The sequence below is a fragment of the Crocodylus siamensis genome, chromosome 5 (assembly GCF_052110815.1).
Source record: "Crocodylus siamensis isolate JL-2025a chromosome 5, ASM5211081v1, whole genome shotgun sequence".
Classification (NCBI taxonomy): Eukaryota; Metazoa; Chordata; order Crocodylia; family Crocodylidae; genus Crocodylus; species Crocodylus siamensis.
Window position 1 is genome coordinate 41240680 of NC_143399.1, and position 25330 is coordinate 41266009.

The 25330-nt window shown below is 43.8% G+C and overlaps 1 protein-coding gene across 3 annotated transcripts in view; it reads right to left on the bottom strand.

The window, feature by feature from the left end:
* TMEM121 (transmembrane protein 121) overlaps window positions 1-25330 on the bottom strand; it is a 140548-nt gene that overhangs the window by 111610 nt on the left and 3608 nt on the right. For 2 of the 3 annotated variants that reach the window (XM_090048803.1, XM_090048802.1), the window contains exon 2: window positions 3884-4014. The exons of the other annotated variant lie outside the window; for it this stretch is intronic. The gene's annotated coding sequence lies outside the window, so the exon portion shown is untranslated. The remainder of the gene's footprint in view (window positions 1-3883; window positions 4015-25330) is intronic. 3 annotated transcript variants of the gene reach the window in all.

Below are 25330 nucleotides of genomic sequence, written 5' to 3' on the forward strand. Positions count from 1 at the left end.
TGCAGAAAATATTCTGGTGTTTTCCAGCCTATTTTCTAAAAGCTGGTAGAATAATAGACAACCAGGAGTAGGTAACAGAGATATCTGAAACCTTAGCTCATGCAGGCAGCCTGGTATATATTCCAGTAACAATTCCCTTACTGCAGTAGGTATTTTATGACCTGCAACTGCTCCATACTTAATGTTTCAATACTGCGTCTTTATTAATGCACCTAACACCTCATGCTTTTTGCTGTGCTTGTTTAGAAGTCTGCGGTGTGATGTGGAGCTTGCTGGTATTTCTGGTTGTATAGATGTTCATTAATTAAGACACAAGAACAACAAGAGCTCTGCGTCTGGCAGCCGTGATTTCTCAATAATCCAGTCAAGGGCTAGTATCATTCAGAAATGCTCATTACTCTTCTGGCCTTCCTTGTGTACATCTATACTTCCCTATGCCAGACAAGGTTTAGTGCTCTAGCTTGCCAGCTGCTCTCAGAATGGCTCAGTGCTGTCTCATGTGGAAGTAATATTAAGTTAAACATACTCTTGATAATAATCTGCTTCTTTCAAGGCCAGTGTTTGTTTACTGACATTCAAAAAGTGTTGATGCAATATCAAGCGCATGCTTTGCAAAGTCAATGGAGTACAGCCTTTAATGTGTCTTGGATACTTATATGGACCCCTTTACCCGAGTGTCTGCTAATCTTGAATGTGTTTATCCTCAGAACACCCCTGTGTGGTAGGGAAGCATGATCCCCTTTGTTCAGATAAAATAATGGAAACATAGAGAGGCTAATAGTGTGGCCATCTGCCTCCTTTTACACAATGGCATTCTTAGTCATAGGCAGATCCAAGATTTTATAGAGAGGGGTTTAGGAGCAGTGATTGATGCTGAAGGGCTGGCTGTACCACCCCCCTCCCCATGACTGGGGTAGGCAGACCACACCATAGAAGCAGCAGCCAGGGAATTTTTTTTTTTTTTTTTTTTTAAGTCCTTGAATCAGGTAAGAATCCCACCCTCCTCCTCAGCACCCTCTCCCTTCCCCACTTTGCTCAATGGCATGTCACCTCCTCTCTCAATCCTACCCTCCTCACCTGCTGCTGTCCCTGACTGCCCTGGTGGTAGGGGACATCTAGAACTACTTCTGTCCCCTCCAGCTAGGTTGCACACGGAGCCAGGCTTAGCCCGGGACAGCAGCAGCAATGACAGACAGCTTCCCCAACTCCTGCATATGTTCCCAGGTTGGCAGGAAACCCTTGAGGGGATTGAGCAGGGAGAAAAAAACCTGCCTGCTGCTGCTGCTGCTGCTGTCTCTGTCCCCAGCTGAACCTAGCTGGAGCAGGGCAAGAGCATCTCTGGAGCTCCCCCTGGGGCAGCTGGTGACAGCAGGGGCAGTGGCAGTGGGCAAGGAAGTGGGGAAATAGGAGGGGAAGGGACGTGTTGCTGAGCAGGAAGAGGAAGGAGCAGAGGATTCTTACTGGATCTGGGAACTGTAAAAGGTCCCTAACTGTGGATCCCATGGCATAATCTATGATGAGGGTGCAACTGTGCTACTGTACCCTCTCTGGATCCACTCCTGTTCCTAAGCATGTATCCAAAATGAACATCTCAGGGTCACCTAGGAAGCCTGTGGTAGATCAGGCAGATTACCCAGATCTGCAGTTCCTGCCCTGACTCCAAAGCAGCCTTTCCCCCGTCCCCAAATTCTATTTACATTACAGTGACTTTTCTTTTCAATAGATATAATCATTAATGTAACCCACTGGGTGGATGCTCTCCCAACCAAATGGCTGCCCAGAGCTTTTTATTAATTTATGTCCATTTTTACTGCAACCTTGCAGGTATGCCTGAAGTGTGTGTTAATCAGGCCTCCTACTACAGTGCTGCTTCTGGACCACATGGGCCTAAATTGGCTGCAAGCTTTAAAGAGCTGTTCACATTAAAATAATTTTGGAGAAACACTGGAGTCACTTGTCCTTCCATATTCCTTTGCAGGGGGAGGGGAGAGAGAAAATTCTTGTTGTTAAGCCATTGCCTGCAATAGCCATTATAAATACAGATAATGTTAGAACAAGAGAAAAGTAGGAGCATTTTGAGCTATGCAGTTGTTTGTGTTTAATTTATTCAAATACGGGATCATCATACTCATAATGGATTTGCAATGTGCTTTGCTATCTAATAAATATGCCTGAGCTCAATGTATACCACTGCTAGTGTATAATTCCTAGCTTAGCAGCTACACAAGACAGCATTTTTATTGGGGTAGCTTGGAAAAGATTCTGCACATTTCTTCCTCAGGAAGTATCATTCATGTTAAATAGCTCTGTCTAGCTTTTTAGGTCCACCTACATTTTATTTGGTCCTTTCTCCCATGTTTTTGACCTAATCAAGTAAGGCCAGGGGTAGGCTACGTTTCTCTGTTGTTGTTCTCTGTAATATCTTTTATTTTCTTCTTAAGACTAGTGAGAAATTCTTCAGTTTGTGTACAGACCATATCCTAAAGGGTTACTAAAGTCCATTTGGACAGGAACTGATGCTTTTATGAAACCTAACCTGTGAAAATATCTTTACATCCTTTGAAAATATGACCTGAACTTTTAGCTTTGGCCTTATATTCTCTCAAGAAGTGACACTGTACACATAAGGAAATAGTCCTCAGACTGAAGAAAGATCAAGCTGGTCCAAGACCCTTGTGTTTGTTAGACTGATAAAGATTCTCTTTCTGTCCACTCTGAGCTGCAGTGCTTGTTCTTCCTCCCTTCATAGGCAGGGCAGTCACGGATTAGTACAGGATGTTCTTTGCAATGATGTTACACTTTGCCCCTGCACACAGTTTAAACAGTACATCTAGCATGTCATGACTACAAGGGAAGTGCCATGGCTTGAGCTGTCTTGCTGATGTCCATGTCGGTGCATCAGCAAAGCATTACTGACAGACCTGAGTATATCTTGCTCTCCTCCTTTTCCCCATGTACAAGTATTCTCCCCTTACAGATTTGTGACAGGCACAAGAAGTTGGAAATTTTAGAGACTATTTTATAGATATGTACTAGAAGCTATGGACACAAAGATCATCAAAAAAGACTGTTTTACTACTGCTACAAGCATCATGTACCTTTGAGCTTCTGGAAATGTTAGGACATGATCCAAGACAAATTCTCAGATGCAAACAAGTATAAAGGAGTCTTCATCCTTATCTCATGGATGCTTAAGAATGGTACAGAGTGGGCAACCTGATGTACAGCCGTGGTCACTCTGTCTCCATCCAAAATATGACGCAAATGTGTGACAGGGAGTCATGGAATAGACTTGTGCAGGTAGTCTCAGTGAAGAACAAGGGGCCTACAACCTCAAAAATCCCCATCTGAAGGGAACAGGACACATTCCTAATGAGAGCTGGCCTTAGGGGTGGGCAATGTGGGTGTGTAGCCAGGGCACCATGGTCAGGACACGGACACACACACACACAGAGAGAGAGAGAGAGAGAGAGACACACAGAGAGAGATAGAGAGAGACACACACACAGAGAGAGAGAGAGAGAGAGAGAGAGAGAGAGAGAGAGCAGTGCTCTTCCCCTGCCCTGTGCTGCCCTAGCCAGAGGCAGAAAGAGGAATGCCCAGCTCAGCCCACCCCTGCCGCTGACAAGGTGCCAAGCCAGGCAGTGCAGATGGCTTAACCTCCCCCACCCCCAGATTGTGCCCTGCGCCCCTGACTCTGCCTGCAACAGCTCTGCTGACTCAGGGCAGGCACCACAATACAAGGTCACCCACCATGCCATTTTCATTACAGCCAGCTCTGCTCCTACCCAATAACATTGACAGTGGCAGGCCTGAGACCTGGGGTGGGTGTCAGAGGTGTAGCTGACCCAAGCTGAGACAAATCTGTCCTGGGTTTTCCTACCTTAGAGCAGCACTTTCCTCCAAAAGGATGAGTGAGAACATTCCTCCATTTTGTCTTATTTCTGTTGTCCCCATTGCAGATAACTACAACAGTGGCTGGTGGCTGAGCAGTTGGCTGACTGGCTTCATCATCTGTTAAGGGTAGACTTGTAAATAATTTATAATGGGATTTCTCCTGCTTTCTTACTATAGCACAATGTAGTTATTTAGAGGCTCTGGATTTCATTATACTGAAGATCCCAAAATGGCCAAGAGAGCATGAGGGGTGCTTTGTGGCTTGTAGAGCTTAGGAGGGGCTGGAACAGATGCTGTCGCAGACCCTTTTAGACTAAGGCATGGTTACTTGCAATGACAAGGGACTTGTCTTAGTGAACCAGAAGATCCCTTCTAGCCTTCTGTTCCTATAAATGATTCACAAACATTATAAGCAGGTTACAGACTCAAGTAGTGTGTGCTGCTGATGCTTATAAACACACCAATAAAAGGGATTACAGGGGATAGTAACATACTCTACACCAATCAAGTAATAATTAATTAAAATTTATCAGAAACACTTATTAATGCTTTGTAAAATATTTATAAATATGACCCCAATATAAATTTTTGACAATTCATTGGTTTTCAAATGCAACTTTTCTTCCTAGTCCAGCTGGGAAGCAAGTGTCTGACACTTTTTGTTTCCTCTAAAAGGATACACATCTTCACAAGTCAACATTTTTCTCCAGCAGGGCTAAAAGTTTGTTATCATTTTACCTGTGAACCATAAGCTGTGCCATTTTCCTCACTCACCTGCAGTAACATTTCCTTTCAAAATAAAACCAAAAATGTATGTGATGTCTTCAAAGGATTCATATTACATTGGTGAACTACTTAAGCAATGATCTCTCTCACTTCTGTTTGCTACTGAGATTTACACTTTGCCTACACTTATGGATGTGTACTTTTTTGTTTGATTCTTTGTCTACAGCAGCAACTTTCACACCCAGCTCCTTTCCCCTTGACTTTTCTGACAATTCAACCTCTAAAAAACCAAACTCACCTCAATTTAGGTTTTTATGGCAGATACAGATTGAGGAGATTTCTCTGCCCGCCCCCCTTCAAGCTTCTGAGTGATTTAGAAGCTTAAGATCCATTGTCAAAAGTAATTTGTGTGTTTAGGAGCATTCCTGAAAGAATCTGGACTCTCATAAAGTGGGATGTGAATTAAAAGCACTAAAGTTATATTTCCATAAGTGCCCATGTATACACTGAAATAAAGAGTGTAAGTACCTTTTCCTAGTTTAATTTATGTCAGGTGGACACTTTTCAGCTAAACTTATCTTTACAAAAATGCTGCTTTTATTCCAGCGTAAGTGTCCAGACAGGGGATTTATATTGGTAAACATATTCTGATATAACTAGAACCATCTTTCATGTAGGCAAGCCACCAGGGATCGGTTTTGGACTTGGGCACCTAAAGTCTACCAAAGTCCTGCATTAGGCACTTAAATTCTTTGGATTGGCCCCTCAGTGGCCACAGATACATACAGATGCCTAGTCAGATTTTCAAGGTGCTTAGGTGTCAGACACTATTGATAGGAGTTATTGTACCCAGGTAATTTTGAATCTAGCAGTAGGTCCTGTTTGTGTATCTTTAAACCTTTGGCACTCCAGGCCTTCATGAAAATTTACCTTTTATTATTGGGAACCTAAGGCTATGACGCACATAACTTAACCTCTTTAAGTGTGGAATGGGAATTGTCCACCAAGAGTATGCATCGGCTTTTATGATGTTACTGTTACATCTGCATGTTCCTAAGGAGGTACACACAAGCTAAATTGCTGTAGCTTTAATCTTGAATGAAACAGGGTTAAAGTTGAAGTGGTTGTGTTACACTGGTATCCCTACAGAAGCTTGCGAACCTAAGAGATATATTGTAACAGCTTGTACTTTATCCTTTGATAATGATACAATCTTTATGCCTGTCTGTACTGTGAATCTATCTTACTGTCATTCAGTAAGATGAAAGCTTCCAGCTGCTCAAGTCAGTGATTCTCAGCTCCCTGGGGTGCCCTGAAATCCTTTCAAAGTTGCTGGGGGTGCCACCCAATGTTAGCATTGTTATATGTGCAAGCATGATCCCCAGGATAAATCCCGAGGTTTCAAATAGGAATCCATAGTGTTAAAAATATTCTGACCTGTTGTGGTCTTACTGAGTTCTTTGCAAGGAAGAACTGGTCTATTACTTTGTTGTAGTTGAAAAATGAGTGAAAAAAGAAGAGCTGACGTTTTCCAAAAGGTGCCTCAAGTCTAAAAGGGTTGAGAATCAAGCTTAAGTCACTTTTGAAAATGGGACATAGGGCCTAGGGATAGATGTTATACACAAACTGGTTTAAGTGATCAAAAACTGGTTTAAGCCTGTACCAGAACAGATGTTCAGAGAACATAAACCAGTTTGAAAATGGCTGAAATGGGTTTGAGATAAACCTGTTTGAATGTAGTATCAGACTTGACTGATTTGGGTCAAACTGGTTATCCCATATCCCTTACTGGTTTAACCTAAACCAGAATCCCCAGCATCCCAGCTACTTTGCAGTCCTGGATGGGGCTGTCTGCTCCAGAGCAGGGCTGGCTCTGCCCCTCTACTCCTTAGCTGGACCTCCAGCAGAGACTGCAGGCACAGTAGCATCTGCCTGACTTCCCTCTTCCCCATCCCCACCTCACCACTTCCTGCTCAAGCAGGGATTCCCCCTCTCCCACAGCATGGACTGTAGCCACCATGTGGTGTGCTAGCTAATGCTGAGAGGTGTCTGTGTAAGGCAGACAGGAAAAGGCATACAGAACCGTGTCCGCTTAGGGCTTTTTGGAGCTAATCAACAGGTAGCTGGTAATGTCCCTCATCCCACCCCACCCCACCCCTATTTCTTCCTTGCAAAAAGTTGTTTAAGAAGAGCTTAAACTAATGAGAGGCACTTTTGTTTTCTGATGGGCTGATAAATGCTTTGTTATCAACTCCCTGCTGGGCTGGTCAGCAGCAGCAAGGTGGGGAATCCTTCCCTAATCAGAGCATCCTGCCATGGCCTGGCTATGCCATCTCTCAGCTCAGCACTGTAGAAAGGAAGGGAAGGGAAGGCTGCTTCCCCAGATTCTAGCCTGAGCCACTGCAGGCATGTGCCTGCATTTCTTCAGTCCAGAGCAAGTGTCTGTGTGGTTACAAACCAGTTCAGCCTAGCCAGGTTAGACTAAGCTGCAAAAATTAAATCAATTCAGGCTCAGCCTTTTTGAATGTCTGTCTTTAGCCAGGATCTTCAGCCAGTCACTTAAAAAAAATGGTCCATCAAGAAGCATAAAGTTTGTGTGACTTTAGCTCCAAAACCTGAGTCAGTGTGAACAATGATGGAGTGCTCATTTCCTAAAATTTCCCGTAAGGTGAAGAGAAAACATATTGACCACAGGAAAAGCATTTGATAACCTATCTTCTGATTTTTTAAAAATAAATTAATGTAAACTTTGTTTGTTCTCATTCACTTTCTGCCAACAGTATCACACACAGATTCACTGGCAGGAAGGTGGCCAAAACTCTTTATTTTAAATGACTACTGCAGAATGTTCAATGAAAGGTAATTAAAAATTATGATCCCAAGTATTCCCACTGGCAGTCCAGTTCTAGGAATCATGCTCGTCCAGTCAGAGACTGACAACATGCCAAATGACACCAGTCAAACAGCTTGAATTTTATCTTGTATTCAATGTAGTATTTACAAAGTTCATGTACAGTGCAGATACCAGAACTGAGTCATATAAAGCTGGTGATGATCATGTCAAGTGAACAAATGTATGTATGACAAAGGGTTGACATTTACTGGTGTGAGTTCAGCTAGCTCTTAATCAGAATGCTTCTCCAAGTTTTGAAACATAATTCTAAGATCCAAAGCAAAAATGATCCTATCATGCCAACCTCACTTCTGGCTGCATTTTGCTCCACATTCCTCATGTGACCAAAAATAATTAATTAAAGGAAGTGCAACTGCTTAAGGAAATCTAAAACACAAACTTGATATCTTTGAGGACTCGCCTGGGACTTGGGCCAACAAGCATTTAATGAAAAATAGAAATTAAAACCATAATATAATGCACCACCTGGTTGGCTTCTGAGTTTAATCTCTTTGGTCACACAAACAGACTCTTGAACAAAATAAAGGCAATTTTTCTACCTTGCCATGCTCTTCCCAGATTTGAATACAAAAGTGCCTGCACCCAAAACAAGTCATTAGACCTAACATTACCATGACACCATCTCAAGATAGTATCCTTATATCAGCTAAGCAGGACAGATTAGGTTCTCTTCCCTATATGCTGCAATGGGATTCTCAGCCAATCATACTTCAGGGGTGCTGCAAGAAGACTCTTGCACACCTGTACAAGTTTTCCCTTACTCAGATAATTCCTTTCACCCTGATTATTGAGGTGTTTCTGATTTACAAAAGCACAGTCTAGCTATTTTATAACGTAAAACCCTTCACCCTGAAAAATAGGAGCACAGGAGATGATCACTGTGTTTTCTAGCAGCAGAAACATCACCTCAGTTTTTCACTCCCTGAAGCAGAAAAACTCCTATCTATAGTCTTTAGAGACTTCCGTCATGGGGTTATGAGCGCAGTGCTGCCAAGATGCTAATTACAGGCTTGCCTCTAAATTACCCCTTACTGTTCTAGTTGCGTACTCTTGCAAGGAAAGGTGAGGGACTAAAATGCTGATCATTTGCATTTCCATTTAAACAGAACTTTTTTTGCCATTGCCTAACCATGAACAGACAACCCTTGTTGTCCCATGGTAAACTATATCACACTTGGATGGCAGGGTGGAACTCTGCCTGGCCTGTATGTGGGGTATGTGGAGTCATGCTGGGTGCCCCATTTGCTCTCCCCACTCCAATACACTGTTGGGAACAACATTGCATCTGCTGCAACAAGAACTCCCTGGCCCTTGCTTCACAGATGCTGTTGGGAGGAACTGTGCTGCCCAAATCCTGCCATGACAAAGACACCCGGGGGCAGGGAGGGGGTGATTCTGGTACCCTTTCATAGTTGACACCTGGGACTGGTCCCCTACTTGGCCCTCTTAGTTACACTGTTGCTATAATCCGTATAATGGGATCAGCACTGGGCTGAGCACAGAGTGGACTGGGCCCTTGACCCTGAGAGTGGGGTGCAGGTGACACTAGAATCTGAGCAAGAAAAGTGGCAACCTCTAGTGATATGAGATGAGCAACAAGGCACTTATGTTCTGGGCTATCACCAGTTGCTCACATGGGGATAAAAAGCCTTTAAAACGTACCTTCAAACAGCAGGACTCACAATGCTAATATGAGAGTCAATGGTGCTGCAAATATACTGCAGTGTATAATGAGCAACAATTTAATTTAAATAATCTGTTTCCACTATGCACACCAAGATAAAGCAAATGGCATTATGCCTTTCCCTGCCCCCCCATCCTCAGCTGCAACCTATCTTGAAAGAAAATTCCCTTCAACTTGGCTGTTCCCAATGTTATCGTCCTGTGGGCTTATTGCACTTTCTTTAGCAATAACCCCCAGAAACCTGGAACCTTGCAGTTAAAAAAAAGCAATGGAAAACAGACTGACACTGGGAAACATAATAGACTAAAGGCCGCTGACAGCTAAAATGAAGCAAAGCTACTTTGCAATACAGAGCACTTAGCAATGTTCAGGTCAGAGCAGCACAGTCTTCTCCTTACACAGATACACGGAGAGTGCTTCGAACTGAAGCACCAACTGCTTGTTTAAGAGCATCTCATTTATTAAACAGATATTCCCTTTTCTTCCTTTAAACCACAGCCCTTCAGCCAAAGGTCCCCAGACCTATAATCCTCTTCACTCCACTCTATCATTCTTATAAACTTACTCGTTCCATTTTTTCCCCAAATATATGCTCCTGGCTCTTCCCTTATGAAGTGTTGTCATTTATTTCTGTGGCAGTGTAGCAGGCTAGAATGTATAGGCAATGAATTCAAGAGTACATGTGCGCAGCAGCAGCAATGGAATTGGCTTTCCACTTTAAAGAGAGTAGAAGGGCTCTTTGTTGAGACTATCCACTGACATGTGTGCATTTATATAAATACAGGAATGCTTCTGTGTGCACACATGCATTTAGCCTAAGAAGGAAAAGCTATGCATAACTTTTAAAATGAGGAGGTTTAATGCTGGTATTTGCTCAAAACAGTGGTTCCATGGCACTTTTCCATGGAACTAATCTTCTAATTTATTACTATTTCAAGTGAACCTAGAAGCTTCAGGCACATGCAAGGATCCCAGTGTGCTAGTTGCAGTACAAACACAACAAGAAGACCCTGCCCCCACGAGTTTACATCTAAGCATGAAACCTATGAAGTCTAGTCTTACCATTCAACATACAGTGTCATGTCTATGATGGCTCTGTGATCATAGCTGGAAGCTGAAAAATTAGGGTTCTATTACTAGCTCTGCTACAGACCTCCTGGCATGACCTTGGGTGAGTCACTTACAGCCATTTCAAGGGCCAAGGGCCAAGGCCCATAGCAGAGTTCTTGTTATCCGCCCCCCTCCCCCTTGCCTCCCTCCCCTTGCTCCCCCCGACAAGATCAACATGGCTGGAAATAGTGATTCTCAGGGTTGTAAAATACAATCCATTCACAGACAATAGTTAGGGGTACAGTGATTCAGCCCATTTCCCTGTAGCTCCAGCATTAAATAAGGATAGTATTTGGTCTCAGCATTCTACACCCCTGTTTACAGTCCCAAATACAACTTTTCTCTGAAATTTTCAAGACCTGGGGTCTGACCTAAAGGAAAAGTCTGAACAAAAAGTTACACCGGTACTTGTTGAGCACAAAGGATGGTCACAAATACCATACCTAACACGTGCTAACACACATTAGCCACGTGTTTCATCCTCTGCATCACTTGCTAAGTATAGTTTTAAAAAAGGTGTCTGTTGCACTGGGTCAAAGATGCTCTTGGTTTGGGCAAGTGGGTGGAGGCATCTTAGAGAGTCAGACACCACTCCTAATAAACATATCGAAAAGAGGAGGAGTTTGCTGGAGGCCTGCCTCATTCCATAGGAAATATGGATGATACTGAATCATTGGAGAAATTGCTGTAACTGGTGAGGGACCAGTGATTTATGGGCCTCAGGTCCCCTTTGGGCAGTAGCCTAACTAAGGTGGCCAGAGGGGTGAGGTGGGAGTGGAACAGGACCAGAGCAAAAGCCCCAGGCACTGGCTTAGGACATGAAAATAGCAACTGCTGTTGCTGTTCTCCCAGCTTCCACCAGAAGCCGCTGCTGCTTCATGTATTGCTGCTGCCCAAGGTGCAGAATGGCCCCATTACACCTGTGCCTTTGGGTGAATAATGAAGATGCACTGTTTTGGGTACTTAGTATGGGAGGGAACAGCTTGGGGATAAAGTTTGGATTCCTGACTGGGATCTTCCTCCCCTTTCCTCCTAGGTAAATGGAGAACAGGAAAGGGAGTTCATCCACTGTTGTTTCAGATACACAAGGAAGGAGATGTCCCTGGGCTCCACGGCCTCCAGAACATGGTCACAACTGCTGTGGAGAAATAAGCCCCACACATACATGCCTGCTCCATGTACACCAGTTCAGCTTCTACTAATGATGGGGTGAGTACATGAGTGGATCTAGAATTTTGGAAAGTGAGGTGCAGATGAGGTGAAAGTGAGGTGCACCATCACATATAGCACAACACACTTGTCTTTAGGTAAAAAAAAAAAAACTAGAAATTTTACTACTGTGCTACAGGCCTAATGCTATATTATTCAGTTTAAGATTGATGCAAAAAACACATACAAATTTATTGGAATGAGTTAAAAATAATTTGCAGGTCTGTGAAATAGGAGTTAGATTACCAGGAGCAGCTAACACACAGAAGAACTGCAGAAGACAGGCTAGCTTGATTAGTAGAACAGCAAAACCATTAGAAAGGAGACAGGGGCATTAACAGGGGAATGAAGAGTGTAGAAGGAATCAGGTTGATTATAATGAGTCATGAAGTCAGTTGACTCCCTCAGCACTGCCAGACTAGAAATGCTGCTGTCACTGCCAGGCAGGTGGTTTTAAACTTTGAGTGGAGCTGGAAAGGGGGTGAGGGGTTCAACTGCACCAGTACACACTCCCACTGGATTCACCCCTGGATAAGTGCATATGGACAGACAGGTACCACAGGGCAGCTGATAGATGCTTTTAACTCATCATTTGGGTTTTTTGCCTACACCCTGAGTGGAGCAGGGAAACCATTCAGTCTCAATGGCAGTGCAGCAGAGGCTGTATGTATGGGAGAAAGTCCTACAATGCAGCAGCATTGTAGGTGTGCTACCCAAGATTCCCTGCTTACTTTGAAAATAAAAGCAATTGGGAAGCACCTTTTGAAGCATTAATTTATAGTAGCCGGATCATTCAAGAACTAAGACCTTTAAAACTAAACAGGAGAAAGCACTGGAGAATAGACTACATGAAACAGTCCTGCACCAGCCCCCGAGTTATGAACTAGGTGACCTTTACAGATCTTTTGCATCCCTAATTTCTATGATTCAATAGCTCTCATCAGCAGTCTCACTAGACCAGTCAAAGGTTGAGACGCTCCTGCTGCTCAGAACCAGAAAACTAGAATACTTGGCACCAAGTTACTTAAGAACTCTTAGGAGAGGCAGCAACAGGAAATGAAGTGGTTAGTGGTTAATTCATCCTAGTCAGAAGTGGTTCAACCTAGTTCTCATGTGGGGACCACTATGGAAAAGGCTGGTGGAAGGGTCTTGCCAGTAAATAGGGGTTTATATCCCCAAACTTTGTGCTGATTCACAGTGAGTGCTCCCACAGTCACCTTCTCATTTGAAAACCCAGGAACTAACTGTATTCTCCTCTCATGCATAGAGATCATCTCTCTTTCTCTCTCCTACATCATATTCGACTTCTACCCCACCATCCCTTGGAACATTAATACAACCACTTCCTTAGAAGTAAATTGTATTGCTACTGCTTGGGTGCATCTACACATGGAATTAATGGACATAAACTCCAGTGCATATTACTCTGGAGTTTACTGCTCCCAGGTACAATGTCTTTAGATGCACCCTGGACTGCAACATATTGAACCAGGTCAGAGCAGACCTGGCTGGCAGGGGCCCAGGAGGTCAGTTTGACTCAACGTGCTGCAGAAGGGCTGCTGAGGCATGAGGGTGTTTCAGTGCAGGGCTAGCTGGCAGGAAGCCCCACACTGAAGCACTCTCATGCCCCAGCCAGTCGAGCCAGTGTCTACACATGTGCTACTGGGAAATAAAAAACTCCACAGCCAGGATAGTACTTGTATTTACAAGTACTATCTGACTTCAGAGTTAATTGGTTTACTTCAGCCTAATAGGGGCACACATGTAGACATGCAATGTTTACTGTGTAGCTAATTAGTCTACTGCACAGTAAACTTCTTATGTAAGTGCACTCCCTATGTTGTACCTTTCCTGCAAAACAAAGAGGACAGTAGACACTTGGAATAAATAATACCTAAGATAGATACTACCTGAACAGAGCTGAGTTGCATGGTTATTTCATGTTTGTAAAAAGGAAATCCACAACCAGAGCCATCCTGGGGAAAATTCTAATATTTCAAACATGCATTTTCTTCTCAAATCAAGATGAGAAACTGAGTTACTGAAATTTCTGTCATATAAAAAATATTCAAAAGTGGAAACATCTAACCATTTCTTTTCATGTCAGTTCAGTATTGAAGTTGGTTCACCTGAATGGCCCGAGTGCTTCTGCAGTTTATCGTTCAGGTAACTCTGACCTCATGCTCCCCTAGAGACCACTCTTTCTAGCCAAACTTTCTCTCTCATGATGTAGGAATAGTCACGTGACTCCCTTAACATGTTAATCGCACAATAAACTTAACATCTGCTAGGGTTGCAGTCCCTGGCTAGATATTGCCATCCATAAGAGACAACTAGGGAATGAAGTACTCAAACTCCAACTCTAAGGTGGCAGAGGGGCACCACAGGTAGATGCTGTTTAATGCCAAACTGATTCTAAAATTAAAACATTTCAGCTCTGTTCAAGTGCTCAGGTTCAGATGGCAGTTTCCTGATGGGAAATTGAAACAGCTCAACAAAATTTAAAAACATTTAATAATGTAGAAACTGCAGGTTTTCATCTAAAAATCATTTTGATGGAAAATTCCTAGTCCACTTTATCTGCAACCATCTGTCACATTCCTCCTCTGAGCATAACACGATGTATGTGTACAACATACCCTCTGCCTTGCCTCTGATGGTCCCAAGAAAGAAAAGGTAGAAAAGGCAAGAGGGGATTGCTCTCTTTTACACTAGAGGTTCTGGTTTCTTCCCCTGCACTTGTGTATGGTGTAAGCAAACATATTGTGAATATGTCTGATAACTCACACAGTAACAGCCAAGGTAGAGCTGCCTCCAGGCACAACACACTCCCCCCTTTAGGACTGCAAGCAGTACTGTCCAAGAAGACCAAGGAATCAAAGAGAGATGGACTCTTCTTGCTGTCTCACTTTTCTGTACCTTCCCCTTCACTTCAGACCTGTTCACATTGCAGATGCAAATTACATCATGACTCTTCCCCACCACCACCTTGGTTAAAACATCATTGTCCTTAATAGCATGGCTGGAATCTTAATAGTGTTTTGTAACTAGACTAATGCCAAGGGCTAGTGAGAGAACATAGTTAATGGCCAGTCTAAACTGCAAACAGCAGGTGAATTTTAAGCAGGACCCCTGTGACTCAGTAGGAACTGTAGAGAGTTTATAGTCTTGATATTATGATATTAATGATAAGGAATTTCCTGATCCTTCCGGCAACTGCTGAATTTCCAGAGGACAAGATCAAGGGCTGGTATCAGTTTTTCTTCCCAGTTAATAGCCCACTCCCTCATTTATGTCTGTGTCTAGAGAGAAAGTGAAGGGAAGCTATAAACATTTAATGTAACATCCCTGTCTGCTGCATCATTTCAGTGCCTCCCATATTACGAGTGCACGAGCATGTGTATGCATGCACGCGCGCACACACCCACCCTCCAAGCTATCCAGTGTCTCTCACACATCCCCACATACCCCCTTCTCATCACTATAAATTACATTCCCAACATACACATCTCATTCTGTGCCCCATATTCATCCAGCAGCTGCACACAGATACACACACAGCTAAACTGAACCCCCCCCCCAACACGCGCACACACCTCTCCAACATGTTTTCACCTCACACCCTCCCACGTGCAGGCCACCACACTCACACATCTACTCTATCAAGCCCTTTTCCTTCCCAGCTCATTCCAAAGTCACTCATGTGGACAATCAATTCAAAACCCCATGCAGACCCAATCAGGCACACCCGAAATATGTCTCTGTCTGCGCCGCCCCCCACCCCCGTTATTCTCATGTTTTAAAAGTTTCAGTCTTCTTACCCAGGAGCAAAAAACAAAAGAAAGAAGAAAGGATGCAACATGACTTATAGCATGACCTAAACAGTAATGGATAGTGAATGGCTGGTCTGTGTGAACAATTCAGAAATTACCCATGGGCAGAAAACTGTTTGTTCAAGGAAATTAATCCATTTTTAGTAAGTGCCCAGTGCTGAACGTGTGGTAAGAAAATCAAGAGGAGTTGAGGAAGGATTTGCTATTCATCACAGGAGCAGTAATTATTATTTGCAATATGCAGTTTAACCAGCTCTGCTCATGAATGTTCACTAGCAAAAAACCTACAATTTAGAGTGTGTTGGCACTGCAGCTCCTAATGAGACAGGTCTTTCAGCTCCAGACCTTGAAGCCAACACAATGAAGTAAAATTGTGCCAGTGAGACAAGATCTGCCTCTCCTGTAAAACTGGTTATTTAGGCAAAATAAAGTATTCATCACTTTTTTGGTAGAATAATTATTGATTAAAACCAGCAACATTAACATAATGGGATGAAGTGCTCAAGGCTTTTATGGGTATCATAAAAGTATTTACTAAACAGTGAAAACACCATATTGGATATGTTCACAGTTCCAGTCATTCCACTCCAGCTGTACATGGTGCAGAATGAGCCGCCTCGCCTGTTTTTGAGGCTATAAAGGGACTTAAAAGTCTAAGCGATTTCCAGGCCAGAAGGATCAGGAGTGCTGGATGGATGTAAGCTCAGGCCTTTGGGTAATGCAGCTTACAAGAGGCTGGATGGGTTGTAAAAGCATCTTCATAGTTTCATAGTTTCTAGGGTCAGAAGGGACCTGAGCAGATCATCTAGTCCGACCCCCTGCCATGGCAGGAAAGAATACTGGGGTCAAATGACCCCAGCAAGATGTTCATCTAACCTCCTCTTAAACACCCCCAGGGTAGGAGCCTGCACCACTTCTCTTGGAAGTTGGTTCCAGACCCTAGCCGCCCTGACCGTGAAGTCACACCTCCTGATATCTAACCTAAACCTACCCTCTGCCAGCTTGTGACCGTTATTCCTGGTCACTCCTGGCGGTGCTCGGGGGAACAGGGACTCCCCCAGTGCCTGCTGATCCCCCCTGATTAGTTTATAACAGGCCACAAGATCCCCCCTCAGCCTTCTCTTTTGGAGGCTGAACAGGTTCAGGTCCCGTAGCCTCTCCTCGTAGGGCCTGCCCTGTTGTCCCCTGATCATACGAGTGACCCTCCTCTGGACCCTCTCGATGGTGTCCACATCCCTCTTGAAGTGCGGCGCCCAGAACTGGACGCAGTACTCCAGCTGCGGCCTGACCAGTGCCGCATAGAGGGGGAGGATCACCTCCTTGGACCTGCTCGAGATGCATCTGTGGATGTATGACAAGGTGCGGTTGGCCTTCCTAACTGCCTCCCCACACTGCTGGCCCATGTTCATCTTGGAGTCAATGATGACCCCCAGATCCCTTTCCGCCTCCGTGCTGACAAGAGGGGAGTTCCCTAACCTGTAGGTATGGTGCCGGTTGTTCCTCCCGAGGTGCATCACCTTGCACTTGTCTGTGTTGAAACCCATCCTATTCTTGGTTAAGTCTTGGCCTGAGAGTCACTGGCAGCGTTGCCCTGTTGAGCAGTGGATGCTAGACATGGGACAGAGGCATACTGCAGGCACCCCGGACTTTTTCATGCAACTATGAAGTGACCCCTTCTGAGTTCTTTGCCTAGTGGGCTCTGGAGAGACCTTGGTCCAGAAAAATGGACAAAGCATGTCTATAGGGGGGAACTGGAGAGAGGCATTGAAGGGTATCTTAAATATCACCGAAAATAAAACCAAAACCCAACATTTCAAACATTTCAGCCTAATGCTGTCTGTGAATATCCCAGTCACTGCAAGCTGCAGTCACACAGAGTCAGCTTCGAAAGGGTGTACTCAAGTTTTCCTCAGGCCAGGTCTTCCTGCTGTCAACAGGAGTCTTGCCTGAGAAAGGGCTGAGGAAAGACTCCAGGTTTTGGATTAATCATCATATTTCAAGGACACGCACATACAAGGAGGATAGGGGTAGGCAGTTAATAAATGTACAGCCTATGGCTGGAGTTGCTGTACACCATGATTCCCAACTAGGATGCTGGGGCCCCTTGGGGTGCCATGAGAGGTGTGAAGAGAGAAACCAGTGTCAGGAAATAAGGGCAGGCTCAGGTTCATCCCTCACTGGCCAGTCCCCTACTCCAACTGCCTAGCCCCTCTGCAAGGAGGTAAGCACTGTAATAAATAAATTAGTTTTTGAAAAGTTTTTAAAATTAGTTTTGCTCAATTCAAAGTTATGGTGGGGGGAAGGGGAGTGCCTCAAGTCAAATGAGGGGTGCCTCAACTCTAAAAAGGTTGAGAACCACTGCTGTACACTCATCCAATCACAGCAGAGAAGAGTTCTCTCTGACTTATCTGGCCAATCACAAGCAAGCAGAGCAGTTCAACCTTGCACTATCAGCAATATACCCATAAAATAAAACAATGCTAAAAGATATTCATTGAATGATTTGAAAGAAATAGTGATTTGGTCATAGTTATTCTGCTGCTGGAAAGAGGGGATAATTTCATTAGATAAGCTGGTAGCTGGGAATTACTGTCTAGCTTTGTTGTGTGTGTATGCTACATACAGCATTTTGAATTTTGTCATGTGAAAAGTACTTTCACTGGAATTTCAGTCACTTGCTTCTTATTATCAGTCCAATACTGACCTGCCTCCACGCTTTTTCTAACTTTCTCTGCAAAGCTTTTGGCTGCCTTTTCATCTTTTGTCTAGGTCTATAGCCAGAGAAGATTTGTTTTTAAATTTATTTTTGGAAAGCTTGAGATTAATCACACAAGGCGCTTCAGAAATATAACAAAGGTGGGGGTTTTTTTGACAGAGAAGTCTGCTTGCTTTCTTGTAAAGTCTTAAAACTACCATATATTCTCAGATACAACATGCACAAACCAGCTGTTGGAAACCAGAGTGTGCATTATATGCAAGAAAATATGGTAAAAGCAGTTCTGCAGTTTTGCTGGGCAAAAGCCAGAGTCTGTCTTGGCTTCCTAGCTGCTGCTACTCAGTTATTTACTACAAGGAAACATCTTTTTTTGTTCATTCTGCCTTTCAAAAACAAGATGTTTATCTTATTCTAGGGAATGTTGTATGCAAGAAGATAGAGCTGCTTGATGTTGGGGGGTAATTTTTTATTTTATATTTATTATTCCTAAAATGAAAGCTTATGGGCATTTTTATTAAGTTTTGGTAGGGCTTCTCAGAGTTATTTAACATGAAAATGGGACCTTCTGAGATCTTTCTGTGATGCAAGGGAGGCTATGTTAAGCTCCCTATTAACCCCAGAGAGTTTGCAATCTCCTTGGTGTTGTCTACAGAGTTTGTAAGATTGTCTCTTTGCTGTTAATACAACCAAAGCAGAGTTCATAAACTCCTTGAGGAAGGGAGGCATAATTTGGTATGTGCAGATGTTTGTGGGGTTCAAAAGCAGATATTGGCATGTGGCTCCTTGTGGAACAACTCTTGTGACTTCTCAACCCCACAACCACCCAAAGGAGGTGGATGCAATAGCAGAAATGCAGGAACATGCATGGGAAAAAGGAAAGGCTGAAAACTCCCTTGGGAGGGAGATTCTATGAGCCTGGGTAGTGGCGAATGGAGAAATAGTATTCACTTCAATTTCTCTTTCACACCAAGAAATTAAACTTTTCATGATGACTGAAAGAGAATCCTGTACCAAAAGCATTCTCTTCATCGTGTTGTGGTCTGTACTGTGAGGGCTCCAACTTAAAGCTTCTCTTTCAAACATTCTGGATTCCTTTTTATCCAAAAACTGCAGAGCAGTCACATTCCTATCAACAACCAAAACACTGCTTTTATGCAAGGGAAGATTATGCTCCATAAGGTCGGGGTGGAGGAGATTGTTTCCCTAGTAAGGTGAATATAGCGAGGAAAATAAGGAGGAATACATGTAGACTTGCCTCAGACCCTTAAAACTGGAAGCCCTCCTGCTTTCATTTAAATGTTTTTCAGCAGCAGAAATAAGACACACGCACAAATATTTCTCCTTTATAGCTATTAAATGGCCATCAGTTTTAGAGATATTAACATTTGACATACAAAGTCAGCTATCAAAGAAACAACAGCAAATTGAGAAGACAGAGGAAACAAACACAGGTGACTGACTCAACTGGCTTTCTCCACTCTGTTGTTACCAAGCATAATGTCAACTTGCCTAATATACAGGGAACAAAAGCTCTTAGAAGCCCAGGCCCTTCTGAGCTACCAAAGCCTCTAAACCAAAAAAAGGAGATCAATGTTGGATTCTCCTCCCATTGCTGTATATGAGGAGAGTCAAAACGAAGCCCAGGGAAATAAAAACAGATTCAACAGAGAAAAAAAGAAAAAGAAAAAAAGAAAAAAGAAAAAATCACTCAAATGATTGTTTCCAAGGGCAGCTGTAAGAAACTGTTGAGTTTTCTCCTGCATACTTGCACTACATTGTGGGATGCCTCTGTAAGAAGGGACAAAATGTCAGCTGGTCAAGTATTCTGTGATCAACAAGGATGGAGGGAGAACACAAGGGCTCCAGGAAACACATGCAAGTAGCCACGGAGAACAACAGTTTATGCTGGTGTTTATAGCTAGGATCTGGGTTCAAAACACAAGGAAATGTCAGAAGAAAAACCTCCCTCCCATACACCCTAAGACAGGGGTGGGGAAAATAGAAGATCCGGCCAGTGGCCGGACTTTATTTCCCAGCAGCCTCTGTCCATGTCACTGCAGCCAGTTTCCATGGGCATTCCAGGAACAGCGAGACCACCACAGCGTGGTCCCAGGGTTTCTATGGAGACCAGCCCCAGCAGCACTCGCAAGGTGCACAGCTGGGTGAGGAGCCACTTTGGGGCCAGGGCCAGGGCCAGGATCTTGCAGTGGTGACAGCATGGCCTGGAGCAAAGGCGTGCAGGCAGTGGATCACAGCTCTGCCTCAGTTCTGGACCACTCTATCACCACTGCAAAATCCCAGCCCCAGAGCAGCTCCCTGCCCTGCCAGCGCTGCTGGGGCTGGTCTCCATGGAAACCCTGGCCTCAAGTTGTCATGGCTTCACTGCTCCTGGAGTCTCCATGGAAACCAGCTGCAGTGATGCTGTCAGGGGCTACCAGGAAATGGAGTCTGCCACACGCTGGACCTTTTCTGCCCTGAGGACAACTGGCAGATGTTACATTTAGTGCACAATTAACGTGCAAATCACCTGATAAATTGTAACATGCCATACCTTCAACCAATTTATCATGTGGAACATCTTTGTGACTGGTTTGCATCACAGTTTTTAATTTGAATGTATATTATGGAACTTGGAGACAGTGTTTGTGTTTATTGAACTTGTTTCTTTTTGGCAGCAGGAACTGCAAAATTAGCACAGATCAGGATCTGGATGAATATGCACTGACAGAACTCTACCTGGGATAATTTAAATTAAATGTGGAACATGTTTTTAGACTGTGCAGTCCACCTAAGCCTGCCATGATCATCTCTGTGAAAGACAGTGATCTATTATATCACAGTTTGGATCTCCTGCTGCTCCAAGAGGCTCATTAAAATGAACTTCAGGGCTTGACCATGCTCTCTTTTCCATCCACATGAAGTGGAAGTAACCCCCCAAAAATTTATGGGATTGCATTGGTATGCAAGAGGAGAGACACTGGCTAAGGATATTCATCATCTATAAAGGAGATCCTTGTACAATTATGTAAATTAGACCTGAGTGAAATCAAATCAACAGGCTGTTCACCTAGCCTCTATTATTGTGGGAAGTGATGCAACATTGTATGTCAGAGGAATTGCCCCATCCTGCCTAGAAGGATCTCAGATTAGTAGGGTTTCCACTAATTCACTTGTAAGTTGGGTTCCTCTCCCTATTTCTTGCCCATCAGCTCAACTTTCTCGATGGAGTCAAATGACAACTTAGCATTCATTCAGCATCCGTGGTCTAATATTCACCACATGTTCAACTGTGACTTTGCAGCTTGTTCCTACAGCACCTGAGATTCCTTGGTGGTCTACCATCAAACTTCTGGTCAGGCTAACCTTCTAGGATCAATCATATTTAGTCCAGCAGGGCTATAGCCTTTGAAAGGTATATCACTGCTTTAAAAGACCTTGCTGCCTTCTCCTGGGGTTTAATTGCAACCAACTGGTTCTTAGTCTTATCCCACTGTTTCTATTTACACCTCTTATCTCAGTCCACTAAGATCTTCAAACACTATGATCCAGTAAGTAGGACACTGCTTTAGGAGCCAGGAGACTTAGAGCTTGTCTACATCACCTTCATGCCAAGCCACCTGTGACAGGGCTCATCCGATCTACCCTTTCTTATTCTCTGTCTGCCAGATACCAGAAATAAAACAAAAATATCCTTCCTGACTGCACAACAATAAGCATGCCTGAGAAAGAGCCAGACTGCAGATACACACTGAGGGCTGCTCTAGGCTGGCTATATCGCCTCGTTGACCCACATGGAACAAGTGTGTGGGCAAGATGTGCTTCATGGTGCTACTGAGTGTAGCATGAAAACAGTGTAGAGATGCCCTTCAGGTCTAATGCAACTCTGGCCCAATCTGCTGGGTGAACTTGGGCGAGTCTTTCTGCATCTCTTCTTTCCCTCTTTACTCTCTACAGAATAGAGCTCTCTTGTTACGTGCCTGCTCACCATCTGATCTCCAGGGCCTTCTGGCACTGTTAGAAGACATTTAACAAAAAGCAAGAGAGAACCTCCAGGAACTCAACTACATTCCACAGCCTGTGTGATATCCATGTTGCATGTGGCACACAATCATTAACAATGTACTTACACTCTTATCTAGAAGAGAAAAGAAGAATATATGACATCTCCATCTCTAGGTCCTAATATAGCATCCAGAAATATGGCATCTGCCAAGCAGAGTTTCATTCAGCCTCACAGCACTCCTAGAAGGATACAAAAGAACTTCCTTTTTTGTTCCCTTCTTGTAAAAAAAACTAATATAGAAATCCTCAAAGATATTTAGGCACTTAACCTATTGATTTCTTTTGAGGAGTAGGGTGTAAGTACCCAAGGTCACACAGAAGGTGTAGAGCAGAGCTGGACTGAAACATCTCCCCAGTACTGCAAGACAAGCCAGTGCTGCTTGATAAATAGTTGTGTTTCTTGTTTTCCTGAGATTGTAGCTATGCAACTTCCCTGGTCATATTAGCATAGAGTTTTGCATTTACATTTCTTTAGTATTTTTTAGAAGCGAAATAAATTTTCTGGGTGAATGCCTGGCTCCATTTGAGTCAATAGGAGCTTTAAAAATAGTAACATTTAAAATAGTCCCAAATGGCTTTGCATTTGACTCTTTGTTGAGGTGAATGGGGCAGGATTGGAGTCCCCATGCCTGCTGCTGCTATTCTGTGACTGGAGGCAGTTCTCAGTAAAACTGGGTTAAACAGGCAGCAGAACATCTGTTTCTATTGCGACAGCCATGTCCTTGCAGTAGATAAGAGAGAGAAACCCATTTTTAGTCAAGCCATGCTACTGTAGCAGGCAGCAAAACTGTGGGCAATCCAGAAAAGGAAAACAAACAAAAAAAAAAATCACAGGATCCAGATTTATTTTACTCCCCTGATTTTCTCCAGCCTCTGAGATTCCAGTAGTGAGATTTATTTTTGTTATTTTTTTTTAGCAGATTTCAGTGCATCTGTTGATGAGATGCTTAGGTTTACCCTCCTGCAAGTTACCACAGCAGCAGGTTTTGTCACTGACAACCCGAAAGTGCATTGTGATGTCATAAAGGGGGATGGGCCTCAAGAGGCTTTGCTGAAACTTAGCAACTAGCTGCTGCATAAAACTGGAAGCTGAAGTGAAACCTTGTGCTCCGTACCATAGAGATCATTCAGCAATGTCCAAACAGGGCAGATTTTCTGAGCATGACTGATACCCAGACAAACTGAGCAAAGCTATGGCTTGGAAATAGTGCCCCTTAGAAGGTAATGGAAAGACCCCCCAACTGCATATCCTTGTCTACAGCACTTTATGGCAGTGAGTCTCAACCTTTTTAGATTCAAGGCACCCCTCCCCAGCTCTTTTGAATTTGGCAGCACCCTGGTTGAGACAGTTGTGCTGCCTCAGCTCACCTCAGTGATTTTCTGCCAGGGTGCTGCCACTGCTGCCAAATAAAAGTACCCTTCATGCCTTGTGCACAAGCAGACTGGGAAGGGCTATGGCACGTATGCAGTCCCCCTGCCTCACCAGGGTTCCCTGATAAGCCTAAAACAGACAGGAGTGCTGGCCTGTACTGCAGCCCTTCCCAGTGTGACCCCCACGTGGCATCTCCTAGAAAGGAGACTGAGGAAAGTGTGAAAGTGTCCCTACACCTCTCCTTCTGGGAGAAGCATGGGTAGTGGAGGTGGAGGGCAAACAGTTGTAGCATGAGCCCCAGTTGAGAACCACTGCTCTAGAGTGCTTCAGAGAGACCACTGATTGAAACACACCTCACCATATGGAGAGAAACAGGACAAAGTGACTTGGTCCTTCAGCCCCAGTCTCTGAGAGGTGGAAAGAAGGGCCCAATAGCAGCTGCATTCATTCAGGGTGGCCTAAATATTCCCAAACATCACCTGCACCCTGACTTCCCCTCATTAAGTCCAAATTTCCCAGAGTTGGTCTTTGCCCCATCTTCTAGTGAATAGAGGTTCACTTTAAGACACTAAATGCACCTGATCCGTGGCACTACAGTGATTTGCTGGGAATAAACTGCCCCTGAACTTACTAGAAAAATCACTATGGGCTTATAAACTACAGTGGACCTGCTAGTCACAGGAGTTTCCAGTGAATGCGGTGGTATGAAGGAAGAGGCTGTTCGTAATGTGACCAGGCAGTAACACACGGAGGGCTTGGAAGATAAGGAAATGGACTTTGAAATGGGCCTAGAGCAGGATGGAGAAGCAGCACAGAATTTGAGCCATCAGCATGACATGTCCAGGCTGGTCTGTCCAAGTCAGAAGATGTGGTGCCATATTTTAATTAAAGTGATTCTTTCATGCAACTTTCATGTTCAAGAGCAATGCATGGGTGCTCTGGGAAGACAGAGTGATTTTGTGTAATGCAAAGGTTGAATGAGGCAGTTATGGAACCTGTTCTTTGATAAGCAAAGGTGAAGGTAGAGAAAGAAACAAGGGCTCTATGATTTACAGACACTGATCAGGGATGGAAGTACAAAAGAAGTGCAATACTCAGCGCACAGAATTTGAGTAGAATCAAATTTGTGTTGAAAACCAAAAAAGATAAGAGCAAAATGATTATTATAGCAAGGAAAAAAAGTTCCCCAGAGATAGAAGTGTTATGCTAACAGGAGAAGAGTTAAATGTATTTGATGGATTTACATATCTTGGGTCAGCAATCAGAAGTGATGGAAGGACTAGAGAAGATCTGACAAGAAAATTGCAGCTTGCAGTGAATTTTATAGAAGTGTTAAAGGGTTGGCGTGGGAAAGAAGTATTTCAAGGGGAGCTGAGTTGGGAAGTAGGAAGTCCTACACACCACTAAAGGCATGTTATATCAAAGAGAGTTAGAAGACCCACACAGATTAATAAAAACCGACGTGCTCTGTACTTATAAAAAGAATGCACGACTACATAATGCTGCAGGGAATGTTAATGATGCATGTTGAGGATAATACGGCAAAGGGAAGATCCCAGAGAAGATGGGAAGAGAAGAAAGGGTGGTTCCTTGCAGGAAATTACTTCAGAAAGCCAGCAGAAGATAGGAAGATGGATGCAGTGAGCAAGTTCCCAGAATCCGTGTGAAGCTGAAACTGGCAACTGATGACAGCAGCAGTGCATAATGGTAGTTGAGTCCAGGCAAGACAAAGGTCTCTCAATATCCTCCTGGCATATTACAGCAGCTGGCAAGAGGCTTTCATGTACCCACCCTAGGATCTGGAATT